Source organism: Chenopodium album, chromosome 23 (genome assembly GCF_948465745.1).
Source record: "Chenopodium album chromosome 23, dcCheAlbu1.1, whole genome shotgun sequence".
Taxonomy (NCBI): Eukaryota; Viridiplantae; Streptophyta; class Magnoliopsida; order Caryophyllales; family Amaranthaceae; genus Chenopodium; species Chenopodium album.
Window position 1 is genome coordinate 4203331 of NC_137856.1, and position 14239 is coordinate 4217569.

The window sequence follows — 14239 nt, forward strand, 5'->3', positions numbered from 1 at the left end:
AGACAAATACGATTATACGAACTTTGAAAATTCTACTTCATTCACATATATAGTTCTCATTACGATGTGATGATTGTCTAAACATGATTCCTACTAGGCTATTATCGACTGATTTAGTTAAAGGCTAATAAAAATTGTTAACGGCCGGTTTATCTTCTAAAACTATTCTCCAAAAATATTTGTTACTATGAATTGTAGAGCTTTTCCCTAGGAAAAGAGAGCCCTTCCAGAAATTCTCATCGGCCACGGTCAAAGCCGAGGCCGAAGAGGGGGTTTGGAAATAGTTTTCAACCAGCAATTGACGCGCCTCGGTTAATACCTCACTAGCTGCGTCATTGCCCCAAGCGCAAAGATGACTATTATTTTCCAGAGTTTTCGCTTATATACTAGTGTCATTGGTTGTCAATGTCTTAAAATATATGATATGGGACAAGAATAAGAACCTCATTAATACCAAAACTATAAATATAGCTTTAACCGTTTTGTATATCTGCATAGTTGAGGACCCTTGAGCTTCTAAACTATAAGTACCAGCTCTACCCTTATCCTATAAGTACTTAATTATTTAATAAGAACAATTAAGTGAGTGTATTATTTTTAATTTGAAGATTGAGAGTTTATAGTGTTGTAAATCTAAGTTTAAAAACCAGCTACTCTATTTATACATTGGCGTAGTTGAAAGGAAAACTCTTTCCAATGGTATATTCCTCACTAAGGGCAACGGTTCAATCCTCACTAATGGCAATAGGTGAGGGAATTCCTTCACCATTCCTCCCATTCTCCCAAATCATCTTTATTTACATCTAAGTAAGTTCAAGTAAATATTACCAGTAGTTTTTTTTTTTTAAAAAAAAAAAAAAAAGTTTCAAGTAAATTTATTATCTAAACACATAATAAAAGTATATCAAACACTGCCTAATATCCAACACGTGTATGTCATCAATGTCAATAATCCAATCCATCTTACACTTTACGTGATTAGTCAATCAATGTGTTTTTATGTGGCCGCTTTTATAAAAAATGAAGTGCGTAATCCTTGTAATGCTGATAGAGTAGCCCCTTAAATACTTGTTGAGTAACCGTATCCTAAAACATTGACAAGGTAACTTTTACAACAAACCGAATAACCCCTATATTAGTAATCGAGTGGCCCATATTGTTTCATTGAGTAACCCACATGTCAATTAATTATCATTAACTTAACAATCAAGTATTGTATTAGCAATTAGAGTTTTTTTAAATTAATATAGGGGATATATCAGTCTTTTAATACGAAGTATTTAAATAATGAATGAAATTTAAACTTTTTTGCTAGGAGATCTATCAAAGAACTCCCTTCAAAAATAAACGTATGCCACTAAAGGCAACGAGCACACGGTATTCTTTAGTAAAAGGCGAAAGAATAGTTCGCTCTGTGCTCACTGCGTGGCTGCGTGAATACTTCATAGATGAGGCGAACTTATTTATACTAGTTTCTTAATTAGCTTGGTTCTTTCTTTTGGTCCATGCATGTGGGACTAATTTCGAAATACTTACAGATTGTAAGTAGCGAAAAAATGATGGTCGAGTATAATACTTCGCAAGTCACATATTTAGAAACGGAATACAATAACTCGATTAAGTGTCACCAACTCACTAAACATGTGTATTCTGCTACTCCGTACTTTGTATCATAAATATAGTTGAAAAGTTTATGCCGTAATTTTGCACAAAAAAAAAAAAATAAAAAGTTAACTAATGATTTTGCCCATGGGAAAACTAGATAAAAGTTATAAAAAAAGCGTGGACGGCAGGATTCGAACCTGCGCGGGCAAAGCCCACATGATTTCTAGTCATGCCCGATAACCACTCCGGCACGTCCACAACATTGGTGAAAACTGGTGATATAGTTGTATAATCAATTTCGGTTAAAGATGATAATCATGACATTTTAATTATAATTTTTTTTTAATTAATTTTTTTTTTTTTTTTGACAGGACATTTTTTATTACCTCCGTTAACTAAAATTTGCAACAAAGAAAATATTTCTTTGAAGATTTAATTCAAAAGTTTCTCTCTTCTCTCTCTAGTTTTCTCTCTCTAGAAAGGAAGTGTTTTTTCTCTTCAGTTCTCTGCTCTAAGTAGTTTATAATGGTGGATTCTACAAATCCACCTGACCCCCCTCATCCCCATGATGAGGATATGGTAGATTTAATTCAAAAGCCTCTTTCTATGGCTAGTTTTAGGGAGGTTGTTGCTACTTCTTCTCAGTGGTTTGAGGAAGCACGAAAGATTGTTGCTACTTCAACTGAATGGACTCAAGAAGAGGACTTAAGCCCTGATACAAATTTATCAGTTAGTTTTGATAAATTAACTTTGGAGCGTTTGAGGAAACCATGGAGTTTGACTTTAATGGGTAACTGCTTGGGTGCATCTATTCGTCCTGCTTTTATGCTTAATCGAGCTCGCATTATGTGGAAGGTAAAGGGGGGATTAGAAGCAATAGATCTTGGTCATAACGTATTCCTGTTTCGTTTTACTATGGAGGATGATTATGAAAGAGCTTTGTTTGGTGGTCCTTGGTTTGTTTTCGATCATTACCTAATGATGACTAAATGGAGGCCAAATTTCAGAGCTTCGGAGAATCCATTTGATAAAATGACGGTGTGGATTAGATTCACTGAACTTCCTGTGGAGTATTTTGATAAATCGGCTCTATTTCAGATAGCCAAATTGGCTGGAACTCCAATTCGTGTTGATTATGCAACTGATAGGCTTACAAGGGGAAGGTATGCCAGAGTTTGTATTGAAATAGATCTTAACAAACCTTTGGTGTCAAAGGTTTGGATAGGTGGCGCGTGGCAAACAATTTCTTATGAAAATATTACCAATTTGTGTTTTACTTGTGGCAAGGTGGGCCATGTTCAATCTCTTTGCATGTTGAACAAAGTTGGTGTTGTTGGGGGTGAGTCAGATACTGCAAGACAGCAAGCTAAGAAGAATGAGAATTCCAATTTGACTTCTTCTTCTACTACAACTGATTTGTTATCCAAGAATGTTTCTTCCAATTCAGTTTTGACTATTGGGCCTCAAGTTGATAAGTCTCTACCATCTAAGCCCAATATTTTGATTGGCTCTCATTCAAACTCTAACTCTTTTGAGGTGTTGGCTGAAAATGATTCTCAGGGGGATTTGGGCCCATGGACTTTGGTCTCTAATAAAAGGAAGCCCAATCCTAAGTTGGCGGATAGGAATAGCAAAAAAAATGTTAACAATATTCCTAAAGTTAATTCTAAAGCTAGAGTTGATAATAATATTTATCAGAATAATAAGTTGAATGCTGTTGATAATTGTAATAATAAAAAAGGATTTAACTCAAATAAAAATCCTTTAGTTTATAAAAAAAAAGAAGTAGATAAAAAAATTAGTACTAATCCTGAATGTATAAAGGATTTAGATGAGTTGATTTCAAACAAAGTGAATAATGCTATCTTGCCTAATGAAACTATTAGTACTGTAATTACTACTAATAAATCGGCTCTAATTACAGAATCAGAGGCAGTTTGTAGTGATTCTAAAGAATTAGAGGTAATGATGGTGGATGAATTTCCAAGTAAAAAATTGGAAGAATCAAATGGCATTAATGATAAGGTGTCATTCTCAAGTGAACACTTGGATGCAATGCAACTTGATAATCAATCTGAGCCATTGATTTCAGCTGCTCTCTCTGCTCTTGGTGGAATAGCAACAGAGGATATTTCCTCTTCTTCACATATATTAGACTTCAATTCGGATTCCCAATTAAACAATTTAGACTCTCAAAATTCTAGCCATGCAAGATCAAAACCAGAACTCAACTCCTCAAATACTTCCCATAATAACTTATCAGAGACGAAAGGTCTCGAATCAAGATCACAATGCTCAATCTCAGGGGAAGGAGCCAATTCTTCAGGGCATTCCAGTTTACGAATTGCAGCAGGGAGCAAGCTCAGGGTCGAAGGCGAAAACGCTTCAATTGTTCCCAACCTCCCCGATGATAAAGACTCTCTTGATCAAGAAAAGGCCGGGATCTCCGACGGAACTCACCGGAGCGGTGAGATTGTTGGATGCTTTGAAAAGGAAGCAGGAAGCACTATCAATTCTAAGGGCGGAGGAAAGGGATCGTACCTTCCCCTTTCAAATTCCAAGAAGAATCCCTGTTTTTCACTTGCGATTAGAAACCAGAGGTCAAAATATGGCAAATCGCCTTATCGCAACGTTCATATCTCAGGAGGCGGTGGTGGGGATGCAGTTACAGATAAGGTATTATCGGTTTTTACAGGGGCCGAGAGAGATTGTGGCACAGATGACTCCATTATCCCTAGAGGATGTACTTCCGATAGGGATGGATGCATTTTGGAGGGATTGGGAAGTGTACTATCTTCCTCCGAACCCACAGCCGAATGATCGTCCTTCGGTCACTCTTCAGAGGCCACTTCCTAATTTGAAGATGAAGTTTATTCTATGGAATGTTAGGGGAGCTTGTAGAGATGAGTTTATTCCGCATGCAAGACATTTGGTAAACATTCACCATCCTGATGTATTTGTTTTCCTTGAAACTAAATCAGATGATTTAAGGGCTAGACAAGTTATGTTGCAATTGGGTTTTCATGATTTTAAGGCAATTGAGGCTAATGATAAAAGGGGTGGTATATGGCTCTTTTGGAAAAATGTTGTTGATATTGCTGATTTTAAAGAGGATTTTTCCTTTTTTCATGCCCTTTTTCACTTTAAAAATTTGAACAAAGAAGCTTTAATTACTGGGATGCACGCTCCGTCCACGAAAAAGGAAAGGCATGAGATGTGGAGGGACATGCAAGAGGACCTTCCTCCTCCTAGTACTCCGTGGTTGCTGTTTGGGGATTTAAACGAGGTTACTTCTCAATCTGAGAAGTTTGGAGGCAGGGCGTTTAGGCATGCTCAATGTCGTGACTTGAACAATTTCACCAATGCTGCGGGTTTCTTTGATATGGGTTCTAATGGTAATCCGTTCACTTGGAGTAACGCTAGAGAAGGAGCAACTTTGATCAGGCAACGCTTGGATAGAGCTCTTGGTAATGCTGCTTGGGTGGAACAATTCCCGCATACTAAGGTATTTCATCTTCCATTTACTTATTCTGATCATTCTCCAATTTTAATAAGTTGTGATAACCCTATAGTTAATGGCTCCTTTCCTTTACGTTGCAAGGAGGTTTGGTTATCTCACCCAAATTTTAAAGAATTTTTTGTAAATAACTGGCTTGAACCTTTTGATGATTATATTTTAGGCATGCAAAATTTTCAGAATAAAATTAAAGAGTGGAATCATAATATCTTTGGAAATTTGAAATATAAAAAAGATAGGTTATTAGCTAGAATCGGAGGTATTCAAAAATTTTTGGCTAATAAACATTCGAATTTTCTCATTAATTTGGAAAAGAATCTTCTTAAGGATTTAAAGGAAATTTATGATAAGGAGAGAATTATTTGGGCACAAAAGGCGGGTATTGATTGGCGCAAAAATGGTGATCTAAATACGAAATATTTTCACATTATAGCCAAAATTAAAAAGAGTAGAGGAAAAATTCTTTGCCTTAAAGATTCAACTGGAAATTGGATCAGTGATGATTCGATCTTGAAGAAGATGGCTACTGAATTTTATCATAATATTTTCCAATCGAAAATTATTAATAGAGGAGGTTCTGGTAATTTTCATCCTTTTAATAAATTGTCGATAAGTGAAAATAATATTTTGACTAATTTTGTTCCGAGTTTGGATGAGGTTCGTATAAGTCTTTTTAGCATGGAACCTATGAAGTGTCCTGGCCCCGATGGCATTCAACCGAAATTTTTCCAGGCTCATTGGGATTCTTTGGGTTCTATTCTTCATAAGGTTTGTGCTGATAGTTTTTTATATAGTTCTTTTAATTCGGATATTAACAAGTCTTATATTTCTTTAATTCCTAAAATTGAAAAACCAGAAAATCTAACTCAATTTAGACCTATAGGGCTTTGTAACACTGTGTATAAATTAATAACTAAAATTATTTCAAGCAATATCCGTTCTCATCTAAATCATTTGGTCAGTCCTCTTCAATCGAGCTTTATCCAAGGAAGGGGAATTGAGGATAATGTGATCATTATCAAAGAAATGTCACATATTTTCCATAAGGCTAGGGTTGGAAAAAATATTATGGCATTAAAACTTGATTTGACTAAGGCTTATGATAGCCTTGAGTGGAATTTTATTCAGGAAACTTTAATTGGTTTTAATTTTCCGATGAATTTTGTTAAGCTTATCATGTTTTGCATTACTTCACCTCAAATTTCGGTTTTATGGAATGGTGAAATAACCCAGGAATTTAGGCCAACTAGAGGTATCCGACAGGGCGACCCTATGTCTTCTTATATATTTGTGTTGTGTTTGGAGAGGTTATCTCTCATGATAGAAGAAAAAGTTAATCAAAAAGTTTGGAAGCCAATTAAGGTAACTAAGTCAATTTCCTTGTCTCATATATTTTATGCTGATGATGTCTTCCTTTTTGGTCAAGCTTCTAAAAATAATATCCAAATAATCATGCAAGTTCTGCAAGATTTTGGAGACATTTCAGGATTGAGAGTTAATCAAAGCAAATCTACTGCTATTTTTCCAAGAAAAATGAATCATAATATTCGAAAAGATATAGTCACAGAGTTTGATTTCACTTCTACTACCTCATTTGGTAAATATTTAGGAGTTGAAATTCACCCTAATAAACTGAAAAAACGTGATTATTTCGGTTTGCTTGATAAAACTTTCAATCAGATTAAAGGATGGCAATCCAAGTTATTAAACTTGGCAGGTAGGTGTACCTTGGTAAAGTCTGTGCTTTCTGCTTTTCCTGTTTATTTGATGCAAACTAGTATTCTTCCTGTTTCTATTTGTGATGATATTGAAAGAAGTTGTAGGAAATTCTTGTGGAATAAAGTTGATAAAACTAAATATTCAACTAGAATAAATTGGAATCATGTTACTAAACCTATGCAAATTGGAGGATTAGGAATAAGAAGGTTGAGATTGTGGAATATTGCCTTTATGGCTAAGTTAGGGTGGAACATTTTGACTAAGCCTTATAAGTTATGGGTTAGGATTTTTAATGAGAAATATTTGAAGAAAAAGGGTCTTTTTGATTGTCATAGTAGTCCTAATCATTCTCAAATTTGGAAAGATATTCTGAAAGGAAGAGAATTGCTTGCCTCGGGTCTTAGAGTTGGTATAGGTGATGGTGTTTCTACGTCTCTATGGAATCATCATTGGGTTGGTAATGCTCCTTTAAAGGATGTGATCATAAATCCTATTCCTTCATATATGATTTGTTGGAAGGTTTCTAGTATTATAAGGAACAAATGTTGGTTTCTTGATGAGATTGAGCATCTTCTTCCTGTTAATATTATCAATTTAATTAAAGCCACCCCTTTACCTAAACGTACTGTAATGGAGGATTTCATTACGTGGGATTTAAGTAAGGATGGGAATTTTAATGTTAGATCAGCTTATAATTTTCTTTTAAAGGGAAAGTGTACTGTTTCCAATAATATTAACTCTTGGAAGAATATCTGGAAAATTCAAGCCCCCTTTAAATATAGAATGTTCTTATGGAATTGTGCTCATGAAATTTTACCGGTGGCTGAGTCTTTGTCTAATTATATGCCCTTAATCTCTCCTATTTGTACTAGATGTTCTTTGGAATCGGAATCCCATATTCATGTTTTTAGAGATTGTTTTTGTTCTTCTATTTTATGGAATGATATATTTGCCAAAGTTTATCTTCCAAAAAATTTTAATTTCAATATATTCAAAAACTCTTCTTGGAATATTTGGATAAATTACAATCTTGGTTTGGATAAAAAATGGAGGTTGATTTTTGTTACTGCTTTATGGCATCTTTGGCTTCATAGGAACTCCTGTATTTTTGAAGAGAAAATAATGGGTCCTATATCTATCTTTAATAAATTTTTCTTTGATTTTAAACTTTCCAATGGACTTTTACAGGATTCAAGCATTAAGAAAGGAAAGAGTAAGGTTGGTTCGAGTTCTAACTGGGAGGCTCCACGAGATGGGTACTTCAAAATTAACACGGATGGAGCTTGGTTAAATTCTGCTGTCTCTTCAGGTGGAGGGGTAATTAGGAGATCAGATGGAACTTGGTATGTTGGATTCTCATGCAAATACGATTCAATTTCTCCTTTTCTGGCTGAACTTTATGCCTTGAATGATGGCTTGTCAATTGCGGAGGATTTGAGGTTAAAGAAAGTCATTGTTGAAACTGATGCAAAGGCCCTTCGCAATATGCTCCTGGCAACTGGACCGAATCCTCATCATGAGTTAGCAGCAGCAATCTGTGATGTGGCTGCTGTTCTGAGAAACTTTGAAGTTGCTGTGATTACTCATGTACCTCGTGAAAGAAACGAACTAGCTCACCGTCTTGTTGTCTTTGGAAGGGATATGCTGTTGGGTACAAGACTCATTACCTAGTTCCTGATTGTGTCTCAGAGTTATATGAGGTGGAGAAGGAACAAGTGCGCACTGCTTCTTCATCTAATCAGCAAAACTGATGTTCAGGAACTCTTCGTTTTGGATTTCTGCAGTCTTTTGGGTTAATAGTTATGAATGTGGATCACTTTTGGGTATGTAAATGTTGTATATATTCAACTCCTTAGGAGTTTAGTTAGCAATGGGGGGAAGGTTAAGAATAACTTTATAATCTTTTGTAGTAACATCAGCTTCCTATGTGAAAACTTTATGATGTTTGTTGTAAATATTAAGGCTATAGCCTTTTAATCTATATATCTCCTCCTTTTGTTAAAAAAAAAGAAAATATTTCTTTGTTGCAAATTTTAGTTAACGGAGGTAGTATTAACATTTTTATGATAGCATGCTCCATGCTCATGAATCATGATGGTCATGCTCGGTCACAGGGCGCATCCACACGAGTCATAACATCTTTTTACGAGGAGCATGAGGGGTAAGCGATGATCATGACGGTCTAATTTAACCCATGGAACGTACTGCCGCAAGTAGAAAATGCTAGACGTACTAACAAAATGTTTTGCATGCATCACCTTGGGTGCTCCGTGACCGTGGCTAGAATAGTTGCCTCTCTTGTAATCTTGTTACATCCAAAACTCCACAAATGACTACATGATGTAATAAAGTAGTATCATATTCCCGGAAATCAAATAATTAACATGTACTACAATAGCAAGGGGATAGCCTAGCTATCTAAACATTCTACTATAACACGCAATTGTTAATTTTAATGGTGTTTAAATTATGAGAACATACCATGATACCAACTAAAAGTTTAGCTGTTTAGAATCAATAAATTCTAACCACCTAAGCCAACTTATAGGTATTTGACTAATTTTTTTACAACAATAAATTTGTCAATTGGTTTGTTAATATAATCAAAGAAAATGAAGAAAGTTAAAACTGGATTTGCTGGGAGGTCTTATGACGAACTCCCTTCAAAAATAAACGTATGCCACTAAATGCAGCGAGCACACGGTATTCTTTAGTAAAAGGCGAAAGAATAGTTCGCTCTGTGCTCACTGCATGGCTGCGTGAGTAATACACCAGTGAGGCAAACTTTATTTATAACAGTTTCTTAGCTTCGTTCTTACTTCTGGTCCATGTGGGACTAATCTGATTTTGGGGATATTGCTCTTTAGTCTTTAGTATTGGGGGTTTGAATGTGATCTCTAACCCACTATACTCAAATGGGAAGGTATAAAATCTGAGTTGAGTTGAATTTGGATTATAGTATAGAAAAAAAAAATCATTGGTGGTGAGTTATTAAGGTATCTTATAAATGACAAACAATAAATACCTTTAAGTTCATGAAAAGACCCATAAGGACTACTTGTTTTAAAGATTACAATAATCTTGTAAAAGAAAAGCTTAGAAAAACAACTTTCAAAAAAAAAAAAAAAAAATTCAAAATAATATCGTAATACAATAATTTGTAGTTTTTTTTTATTATTATTTTTATTAATTTTTTTTTATAATACCAATGGTAAAAAAAAAAAAAAAAAACATTAGCAAACCCTCCTCATGACCGGAAATTCTAATGCGAAAGGATGGGAAATAAAGAAGAATAATTACAAGGAACAATATCCATACTATTACTAACTAAATGACCAACATTTGCTATCCAATCTGCTGCTTAATTTGCCACCGGAAAAATATGACGAATGCTCCAGTTATCGAATTTGCGAAGAAGAGAACAAATGTCTTTAACAATATGATCAATTTGCCATGGTGTTGACCATATGCCTTTAACGCAATTGATAACCGAAAGATTAATTATCACCTTTAATAATAATATTTTTGATCCCACACTCGATCAAGAGCTAAATGCCTTTATGAAGAGCCATGACCTCTGTTATGAAAACCTTGGTGGTGCCGAGGTTGAAAGCGCGAGTTGCTAAAACTGTAACACTGTTGTCTCTAATGAGGATCCCTATTGCTGCTGACTTGTTTAGAACTGAACCGTCAAAATTGAATTTGTAGAACTTTGTTGGTGGCGCCTCCCAGGAAACCATGATAGTGTTTGTTGGAGAATGAGAAAGAGGATGGGAGTAGATGAGGATCTCCGAACAGGAGATCTCGATGAAGAAAAGGTATTAGTGAGAATTTTGTAGTGCCACTCATTGAATGCTAATTGCGCTCGGTGGTAAATTCTAGGGATATCAAGAGTTCTTGGCGAAAATTATAGAATTACAACGTTTCCAAATACTCCAAATAAGGAAGATAAAATTACTAATAGTTAGTTTGTGTTTTTTTAAGCATAAAAGTGCTAGCTAAATCAGTGTAGGGAATTGTGCAATCCAACCAATTCTTAATTAAAGTATGGTTCTAAAGATCTTTAGAACGTATGCAATAGAGAAAGAGATGGTTCAATTCACCATTTCACTATGAACATTACATAGACCACAATCACTATAAGGAATTACGTTTCTTTTGTGAAGGATATCACGAACGCTCAAAATATTATGAATAATTTGCCAAAAGAAAATTTGGAGCTTAGGAGGGATATCTAATTTTCATATCCAACGATGTTCCCATTTATCATCAAGATCAAGATTATGGGCAAGCCATGTGCCACTACTAGAAATAGGCCCATTTTCGACGGAAAAATTCTGTCGAAAACACCTTAAAATCCGTCGGAAATGGTTGTCGGAAAAGCGTTCGTAGGAAAAATGACCTTTTCCGACGAAATTTCAGTCGGAAACACTATTCCGACGGAAATTCCGACGGAATTTTCCGTCGTGAGACAAGTTTTGGCACAGGCAAAGTCCGTCGGAAATTTCCGACGGAATTTAGAATTTGGTCGGAAATTTCCCACGGAAATTCCGTCGTAAAACAATTTCAAGAAATTAAAAAAAATACACCGCGCCACCACCGGCACGGCGTATCACCACCTCCAACCACCCAAAACACCCCTGTCAACCCCAACCACACCCACTTCCTAACCCTAACCTATCCACAGCACCACCTCCGATCCACCCATACCTAGATGGGCTAGATCCACATCACCACCACCACAACCACCCTAACCTATCCACAGCACCACCACCACCTTACCCTCACCCTGACCGAACACTAATCAAACCCCATCCTCACCCATACCCAGATCCACCCACCTAAACACCCAAACCCTAACCCAGACCCGACCGAACCCGACCCCACCTAAGCCCAGATCTCACAGCCACTACGAACCACCACCACCACCGAAATCCATATGTAAAAAAAAAATCGAAAAAAAATCAAAAATTAAAACATAAAACATACCTTAAATTGAAATATGCTTCGAATTTCACCACGGAAACGGTTTAACAAGGCCAAATTCGTCCATGAAAAGTCTAGATCTAGGCTTCTCATGGCCGAATTTGGCCTAAAAAACCTTTCAAGTAGTTAACCTTTGTTGTTGTTGATGTCAGTGGTTAGTTGCTGTTGATGTCGTTGGTGTGTTGTTGATGACGGTGTTGTTGTTGTTGATGACGTGGTGTGGTGTGGTCGAAAGAGGGGAAGTACAGGGATCGAGAGGAGAGATCAGAGAACAGAGAGAAGAGGAAAGACAGAGAGATGAGGAGAGGAGATCAAGAGAGAAAAGAACATAGAGGGAGAAGAGAGAGGAGAACGAGAGGAGTGTAGAGGAGAAGAGAAAAGAGGCGGGTTGCAGTTTATCTAGGGTTTTGTAGCAAAAATGGAAACTTCCGACGGACTATAAATCCGTCGGAAAAGGTGATTTCCGACGGAAAATTCCGTCGGAAAATACAAAAATTCCGACGGATTTTATTTCGTCGGCAATTTCAGACGGAATTGATGAATTCGTCGGAAATTTCCGACGAATAAAAAATACGTCGTAAGTTTCCCTTTTTCCGACGGAATATATATTGGGTCCGTCGGAAGCATCCCGTCGGAATTCAGCTATTTTCTAGTAGTGTGCCGGACTTTATTGTAAAATTGCCAGACTGGAAGAGAGACCCCACACCGGCATATCTAGAATTGTGCTACTTGGTAATGGAATTCCTAATATTTGAGAAACGATATTGTGTGGGAGAAAGGATTATAGCTTTTGTCTATCCCATTGTTTGTTGGGGAGAATGACGGCTAACACTTTTGTGTCTAACTTAACTTGACACTACTAGAAAACTGGCAATTTCCGACGGATTTGTTCCGACGGACACTAAATTCCGTCGGAAATAGTGAATTTTTCGACGGATTTTAGTTTCGTCGGAATATACCGACGGATTTAACAATTCTGTTGGAAATCCGTCGGAAATTTCCGACGGAAATTAAATCCGTTGGAATATATGTGCGTAAATTTCCATTTCCGACGGAATTTTAGTTCGTCGGAAATTTCCGACGGATTTTTCCGTTGGAATAATATTTAAAAAAAAAACCATTTTTTTTATTAACCCTAACTCGCTGCCCTTACCCACTTGTATTTCCGCCCCCTTTTTCTTCTCTCGCCCTTCTCTCTCCTGCTCTCCTTCTCTCAGTTGCTCTCCCCCTTCTCTCTCTCTTTATTTCTGCTCCTCCTTCTCTTCTCTTCCCTGCTACGTACCTTATCTTCTCTCCCTTGCTCCTTATGTACTGTTCTCTTTCTTCTGTTCTTCATCTTATCGAAAATCCTCTTTTTTTCCCTTTTATCGAAAATCACCAACACCTACCGCCACAATCGCCGACTTCAACACCACCACAATCACCGACATCAACACCGCCACAATCGCTGACTTCAACACCACCACAATCGCCGACATCAACACCGCCACAATCGGCCAAGGGTTTCGCCCTTTCTCTCTCTTCTCATGATGAAAGCAAATTAAAGGTTTTTGGGCCAAATTCGTCTATTAAAAGCCTAGATCTAGACTTTTAATGGGCGAATTTGGCCTTGTTAAACCGTTTTCGTGGTGAAATTCGAAGCATATTTCAATTATAGGTATGTTTTATGTTTTAATTTTTCGATTTTGTTGCTGATTTGTTTTTTTTTTAAAAAAAAAAATTTGGATTTCGATGGTGGTGGTGGGTGTGGCTTATGTGCATGCGTGTGATGGTTGTGGTGGTGGGTGTGGCTTATGTGCATGCCTCTCCTTGCCTTTTTCTTGTTCTTTCCATGGGTGTTGAGTGTTAGATCTGGGCTGTTGGGTTGGGATTTATTTTTTTTTTCTTTTTTTTGTTTAATTTTTGGGTTGTGATGGTTTGTTTTGGTGGTGGCGGTGGTGGTTTTTGATGGGTGGTGGGGTGGTAGATCTGGGCTCGTTTTTGTGGGTTAGGGTTAGGATGGTAGGGGTTTTGGTGGTTGTGGGTAGTGGAACGGTCTAATGTGTTAGGGGGCTGGTGGTTAGAGGTGGGTGATACGCCGTGCCGGTGGTGGCATGGCGTATTTTTATTTTAATTTCGCAAAAATAGTTTCCAACGGAATATTCGTCGGAAATTTCCGACGGAATTTCATTTCGTCGGAAATTTCCGACGGATTTTCCTGATGCTGAAAAACCTCTTTCGAGGGAGAATTCCGTTGGAAATTTCGTCGGAAAAGTGTTTCCCGTCGGAAGAAGACAATTTTCCTACAAAGGGTTTTCCGACAAACGGTTGCGACGGAATTTTGTAGGAAACGAGTTTTCCGACGGATTTTGGGGTGGTTACGACGGAATTTTTCCGTCGGAAACGAGCCTTTTTCTAGTAGTGTGATTTGGA

General features: G+C 36.9%; 4 non-coding genes across 4 annotated transcripts; all 4 read right to left on the reverse strand.

Moving 5' to 3' along the window:
- Window positions 1-198: 198 nt before the first annotated feature.
- On the reverse strand, window positions 199-354 carry LOC145609847 (U4 spliceosomal RNA). Its single transcript, XR_014106126.1, has one exon. It is a non-coding gene; the product is annotated as a U4 spliceosomal RNA (small nuclear RNA).
- A 960-nt stretch (window positions 355-1314) lies between these two features.
- LOC145609894 (U5 spliceosomal RNA) lies at window positions 1315-1431 on the reverse strand. Its single transcript, XR_014106165.1, has one exon. It is a non-coding gene; the product is annotated as a U5 spliceosomal RNA (small nuclear RNA).
- A 350-nt stretch (window positions 1432-1781) lies between these two features.
- TRNAS-AGA (transfer RNA serine (anticodon AGA)) lies at window positions 1782-1863 on the reverse strand. The gene has a single exon. It is a non-coding gene; the product is annotated as a tRNA-Ser (tRNA).
- A 7620-nt stretch (window positions 1864-9483) lies between these two features.
- Window positions 9484-9598, reverse strand: LOC145609882 (U5 spliceosomal RNA). Its single transcript, XR_014106155.1, has one exon. It is a non-coding gene; the product is annotated as a U5 spliceosomal RNA (small nuclear RNA).
- Between the last annotated feature and the right edge of the window lie 4641 nt (window positions 9599-14239).